The 6,519-nt window shown below is 48.8% G+C and overlaps 1 long non-coding RNA gene across 1 annotated transcript in view; it reads left to right on the top strand.

The window, feature by feature from the left end:
• Positions 1-640: 640 nt before the first annotated feature.
• The window catches only part of LOC125634347 (uncharacterized), a 67,019-nt gene continuing 61,140 nt past the window's right edge, over positions 641-6,519 (top strand). Inside the window, exon 1 of the long non-coding RNA XR_012667438.1 lies at positions 641-670. This is a non-coding gene — a long non-coding RNA (uncharacterized LOC125634347). The remainder of the gene's footprint in view (positions 671-6,519) is intronic.

Raw genomic sequence — 6,519 nt, 5'->3', positions numbered from 1 at the left:
GCATGCCTATTACATATGGTGTACCACATCCAGGGCACTAAATGCCCCAGTAACAACTATGTGGGTAAAACCATGTAATCACTATGCTCTTGAATGAACTCTCACAGAAAACTCTCATAGGTAAGAGAAAAAAACCCTACCACCTGTAGGGGAATACTTTCAGAAAATGATCACTCCATATCTGACCTCTCCATCCTCATCTTCAAAGGAAACTTGTACAACACCTTCAAAAGATGAGAATGGGAGCTTACATTTATAACTTTGCTAGACATTAAAAATCATGGTCTTAATAAAAAGACTGCTTCTATGGCTTATTACAACAATTGGTACTCCTGGGAGGGATTCTACATGTCTGTGTGCCTACATAAAACACCCCCCTCCCCTGCAGAATTCCCATGCTTCCCTGCAGAAAACAGCAGGAAAGCTGCATCGGGAGGGGGAGGGGCAGGGGTGACCATGGGCTCAGTAAATAGAGGTTAGGTATGGGGGGAGGCTCACAAGGTTACATGCCATTGCCCCCCACTCATTTCTGCAAGCGCAGAGCTGCCCAGCTGAAGGAGGCTGCCTCTCTGCTCTGCTGATTCTGAAGCTGAATGCCACCTCCTGGGTCCTAGTGTCAGTCATGATCCCCTTCTGTGTGCTGGGAGCCTTCCTGTTTTCTGTTTCAACAGTGAGTGCATGCAGTGGGGCTGGGTACGGGGGGTGGGGGAAATGAGGGAAGGGGGTAGGATGGGGGAAAGAGGCAGTGGGAAAGGAAAGGGGTGGAATATGACAGTGGGAGGGGAATGTGGGAGTGAGGAGAAGGGGATGGAGAAGAAAAGGGGATAGGGGAATTGTGGGGGGAAGCGGGAGCCCGGCATGCAGTGTCCCCTCGGCAGCAGCTGGGGTTCCCCCATTAAGCAGGCCCATCAAACCCTCACCCTGACAAGCCCTACCGCCCTACACCTGGACCCCTCAGATAAGCCCCACACACCAGTTCCCCACCCCATTGATCCCCAACCAGCTGCACCTTGGATCCCCACCATGGGCAGTGGGTATAATAGGCCAGAGGAGGCTTGCCTCCCCTAGCGCAGCCACTGCCATGGGACCCCGCTTGCAGGTTTGGCTGGGGAAATTTTTGCTTTTTATTATGCCCCATGCAGGTTCCGGGGAGGCTGAGGAGCCAGTATGTGCTATTCAGCTTCCTGGGTTCATTAGTAATCTCCCTGGGCTCCAGGGAGATTACTGATGAACCTGAGATGCTGAGTAACACATACCACCTCCTCAGCCGCCCCAGAACCTGTATGGGGCATAGCAAAAGCTCAGGTTCTTCTTCTGGAAGAGAGAAGAAGAGAAGAGCTTTTGAATTTTTGCAGGGCAGCTTGGGGGCTGCGGAGGGGAGGCGCGGCTGTGGGGGCTCCGGCCAGCCTGGGGCTCCTCTGAGCAGGTTGGGGGCGGGCTCAAGACTCCGGCTGGCCTGGGGTTCCTCTGGCTGTCGGTGGAGGAGGGACAGCAGGTCTCAGAGCTCCAATGGCAGGGAGGGGGGGTCTCAGGGTGTACAGCATTATTCATGCATTTATGTTTTAATATGTTTTGCTCTGATTTATGTCTGTGTGGTATCTTGTATTATTTACCTGGGAAATGGGAATGTCAAAAAGTTGTTAAAATCACCATCTTGAATGGTGTCTAGTAGTTGTTTGGCAGCCATGATGCCTACCCTTCTCTTTGGAACTTTGGCACCCTTTTGTTTGAGTTTGGCGCTCTTTTGTGGAAAGGCGGGAAAAGGACTAGTCAGGTGATCACTAATCTGCCTAGAGCAGAGGTGGGCAAACTATAGCCCGCGGGCCATATCCAGCCCACGGGACCATTCTGCCTGGCCCTTGAGCTCCTGGCCAGGGAGGCTAGCCCTCGGCCCTTCCCCTGCTGTCCCCCCTCACCCTCCCGCAGCCACACCGCTGCGCAGCTGCTAGTCCTGCCACTCTGAGCGGCATGGTAAGGAGGTGGGGAGTGGGGAAGGGTTGGATAAGGGGCAGAGGGTTCTGGGGGGCAGTCAGGGGACAGGGAGCAGTTGGATAAGGGGCAGAGGGTTCTGGGGGGTAGCGGTCAGTGGACAGGGAGCAGGGGGGGTTGGATAGGGGGTGGGGTCCCGGGGGGTGGTTAGGGGTGGGGATCCTGAGAGGGGGCAGTCAGGGGACAAGGAGCAGGGGGGGTTGGATGGGTCGGAAGTTCTGAGGGGGGAAGTCAGGGAGCGGGAAGTGGAAGGTGGCAGATAGGGGGCAGGGCCAGGCTGTTTAGGGAGGCACAGCTGTCCCTACCCAGCCCTCCATACAGTTTCGCAGCTTCGATGTGGCCCTCGGGCCAAAAAGTTTGCCTACCCTGGCCTAGAGACTGTAGGAGATAAAATCCCCACACACAGGCTCTAGAGTGTGGGCCTCCCTAGTGGCAGCCCGCCTTTGTGTCGTAGGATCAAGAACCACCAGAAGATCTCTGAGACATACCACCACAGCTACTTACCTGAGAAGTGATCCTGATCCAGTAGTCATCAAAGGTCCGAATCCTGCCTGCACTGCCTGTCATTCCCAAGTGCAGTGGTAGGTTCAGATCCAATATCTCGAGGCTGAGGCAGACGAACTTTGATCTGTAAAGTATAAGTACCTTTGTCATTTGTAGAGGGAGAGGGTTCTGGGCTTCATGCCCAGAGATATATTGTCCATATACTTACCTTATGTTAAATGAAGGACCTTTTTAGTTTACCTTTTCTTGTCCCTTATCCTTATTTGCACTGAGATCAATTAGGTGATAGATCCTAATTCAGGGACAGCCGCACCTGTGACTTCTTAGCGGGGATCCATAACATCCTCAATTTCTCCCCCCACATTGATACATTGCAACAGGGGCTCTGGCCATGGGGAATGGAGGAGGTCTTGGGGCTCTGGCCGTGGAAGTGGAGGGTTTAGGCTGTGAGGGGGAACAGTGGGTCTCGGGGCTCTGGCTGCAGAGGGGAGTCTGGGGGTCTTGGGGCTCTGGGTGCGGAGGGAGGGCAAGGGGGCTTGGGCTGCAGGGGGTGAGGGGCTCAGGGAGGAGGTGGAAGGGGTGAAGCCAAGGGCTAGCCTCCCCTAAGGGCGGCTCCACCTGCCGCCCATGTCCCCCACCCCATCAAGCTCCACTTCCCCGACATCCAGACACCCCTACTGAGCCCCCCACACCCAGACCCCCCTTCTGAGCCCCAACCACCTTCCCCTGGATCCCCTGCAGAGTCCCATTGCCCTGCACCCAGAACCCCCCAATGAGCCCCTGTGCATCCAGATCTCCCACTGAGCCACTCACACCCAAATTGTCCTACACAGAAACCTCTTACCCCACACCTGGATCCCCCCACACTATGCCCCTCCACACTTGGATCCTGCTGGGCTCAGCCTGCTCACCCATTCCTGGTGTAACTGGTGCAGAGGGGCAGGGCCCCAGGGTGTTTCTGGGGCAGGCCCAGCCCTTGCACTGTGTCAGGGTCAGGTGCAGCCTCATTGCCAAGTACCTGTACCGGGGCAGATGGGGGCTTCAGGGTGATCTCCCACCTCAATGCAGTCAGTGGCCTGTGCTCCCTACTGCCATGATGGAGCCACATTTATTTATTGACCAATAACATTTGCAGAATTTTGCAGAATTTTAAAATATTGTGTGGAGAATTTTTAATTTTTTGGCGCAGAATTCCCTCAGGAGTAAATTGGTAACCCAATTATCTCAATTTTTTGTCCTGTGACTGCAGGGGTTTTAACAGGCCACTTCACCTTGAATGGTCCCTTAGAATATGTGCTACCTCTTATTCTAAACAATTTGTTTAACCTTTTATTTAGCAATAACACTCTGAGTATCTTTCTCAGACCTGATGACCTCTGTGTAGCTTGAAAGCATGTCTCTTTCACCAACAGAAGTTGGTCCAATAAAAGATATTACCTCATCCACCTTGTCTCGTTTTGTGTCAGTTTTGCCTGCAAACTTCGAGTTATCCACAGCCTTTCCTGGCCTCATGAACTGAATGTGAGAAACAAACTCCAGTGGCAGTCATGCACTGTTATGCTCAGTGAATAGACCATAACTAGAATATTAATGCATTTATGGCTTCTGCCCAGAACAGGATTCATTGTAGCCCATATGCTGTCAAGAAAAGATTGCTGGTCTTTCCATTTGTCAGAGATGGGGTGGTATTAGCCAGGGGGACAACACAGCAGGCAGCAGCACTGGCATGTCTCATGTACTGTTCATGCTGCAAGGGAATTAAATCCTGTGATTTCACTGGGGTATGAAGTAGTCCTGTAAACCAAACAACCTGTGTTCTATCGGTACAAAGATTCATAGATACTAAGGTTAGAAGGGACCATTATGATCATCTAGTCTGACCTCCTGCACAACGCAGGCCACAGAATCTCACCCACCCACTCCAGCAAAAAACCTCTCACCAATAGCCTGAGCTATTGAAGTCCTCAAATCGTGGTTTAAAGACTTCAAGGAGCAGAGAATCCTCCAGCAAGTGACCCGTGCCCCATGCTACAGAGGAAGGCGAAAAGATAACATAGCTTGTGGGGTTTCAGCGATGAGTTGCATTTGGTATCAAATTTAAATTCTGAAGATGGGGGGAGGTGGGTGGGTGAATGTAGCTTGCACTTTTGCTTATCTGTAGCCAATTAAAAATATCTCCAAGTTTCTATGGACTTTGGATGAAGCAGAAGCAGCATATTTTCCCTGTCTCTCCTGAAGCATCACACCTCACTTTGGGAACTTCATTTATATGCACATCATATGCAATCTGACTGACTCCGACTGTACCTTTGAACAGATCCAATCAGATACCCATATGCATGTAAATGAGGCTCCCAGAGCCGTGCTCTCAGTGCTGAGGAAGTAGAGTTAAAGAGCAGCCTCTTCTTGAAACTTTTTACAGTGACAATCTCATGCTAGAAAACACAATAAAGCTTCTCTCTCCCTCCCCTCCTTTTTTCCTTGCCACTGTGAATACCAGGAGAATGCCCTATAACTCACTTTTCCAGACGGAGGTAATTTATTTAAACATGGATTATGTGAAAAATGGAAAGGGATACAGGGCTTGATTTTTTAATCCCTGCTAACACAGGGAAAAGAATGCTCGTGTCACAACTCAGTGAGTGTAAAAATTAAAAAAGGCTGAGACTATTGTTTGAAAACAGGCAAAATAATTAAAATAATTATGGAATAATCACATATCACACAACAACCTCCCACTCTGATGAGCAACAACCAAAACAGCTCCTCCAAAGCAGGCCCAAGGGCAGAGGTTCTGTATATCATTCAAAGACCATCTGTCATTCCATTCCTGTAGCCCCTTTCCACTATTCTAGGGGAAGGCTGAAATTTAGTCCTGGCATTTCTTTTTCCATTTGCTAACAAACAGCAGTGATGGCAGATAAATATGGCAAACAATAGGCGTTTGTAATGAACTGGAAAGGGATATGGATTTTTGGAACCAGTACCTAGAAGTTCCTAGTCCTATGCTAGGCTCCAGGGATTCCCAAAGCCTGGTTCTGCCATGTGGCTGCACAGACAGACATCTGCAAGCTGGGCTAGGTTTTCAAGAATATAGCCAACCTGCTAAGGGGCTGATTTAAATAAGATCAAATGTAAAAAAAAAAAAAAAAAAAAAAAAAAAAAGACTGAAAGCTAATTTAATTCCAGTAAAGGATAAAGAGCAACACAAAAGGTGCAGAGATATATGGTACAAATGATGCAAGGAGCGCAAGTCCTAATAGTAATCTCCATTTTTATTCTGTGCATTTCTCATTTTTTCTATTTTATATTTTTCTCTATAAGAACCAACAGCAATGCATCCTGCTTTTGCATTGCACTTTGCGAACTCAACCCTGATAATTACTGTGCGTCAGTGCTCCTTTGACCTTTATTTATTGTTTTGAAGTGTAAAACTGAAGTGTGATTTATGTGGCTGAAGAGACAGAGTTAAAGCTAGAATTAAAGCTGAATGACAGAATTATTAGCTGAAGCTTGAATAAATATAGTTTATTTTCACAATTTAACTGTACCTGAAATATTCCAGCTAGCCATTCCAAATTATTAGTGATCTGGAATGCGGTCATAGCTCTATTTGGTTAGAAGAGCAAGGGTAGTCTTGTGGAAGTACTGATACTCATCCTGCTGACATTTGATGTAGATAACAAAATACTCTTGTCCTGCCTCTAAGAAGCCATCATGGTAAACAGGAATGCTCTGAAATGAGTCGCATCCTTCTTCTTGGACCCAACCAAAAGAGTCTATTCTGCCATCTTACCTTCATTGTCCAAAGGCGCTGTCCTCTCCTTCTTATTATTCAGCAGCTATGTGAGACTGTTAGGACAGCTGATGCCACCAATACACATACAGCACTCTTCTCTACATCTCCTTTTGGGCAAGTATAAATAACACCATCTTCCAGTTTTCATAATGCTTGTATGAACTAAGCACCTGGACAAAGAGTGGCGCGCAAGTCAGACTAAAGTCTTGCTGGTCAGGAGAGGGAAG

Source organism: Caretta caretta, chromosome 3 (assembly GCF_965140235.1).
Source record: "Caretta caretta isolate rCarCar2 chromosome 3, rCarCar1.hap1, whole genome shotgun sequence".
Classification (NCBI taxonomy): domain Eukaryota; kingdom Metazoa; phylum Chordata; order Testudines; family Cheloniidae; genus Caretta; species Caretta caretta.
This window is presented reverse-complemented; position numbering and strand designations above follow the sequence as displayed.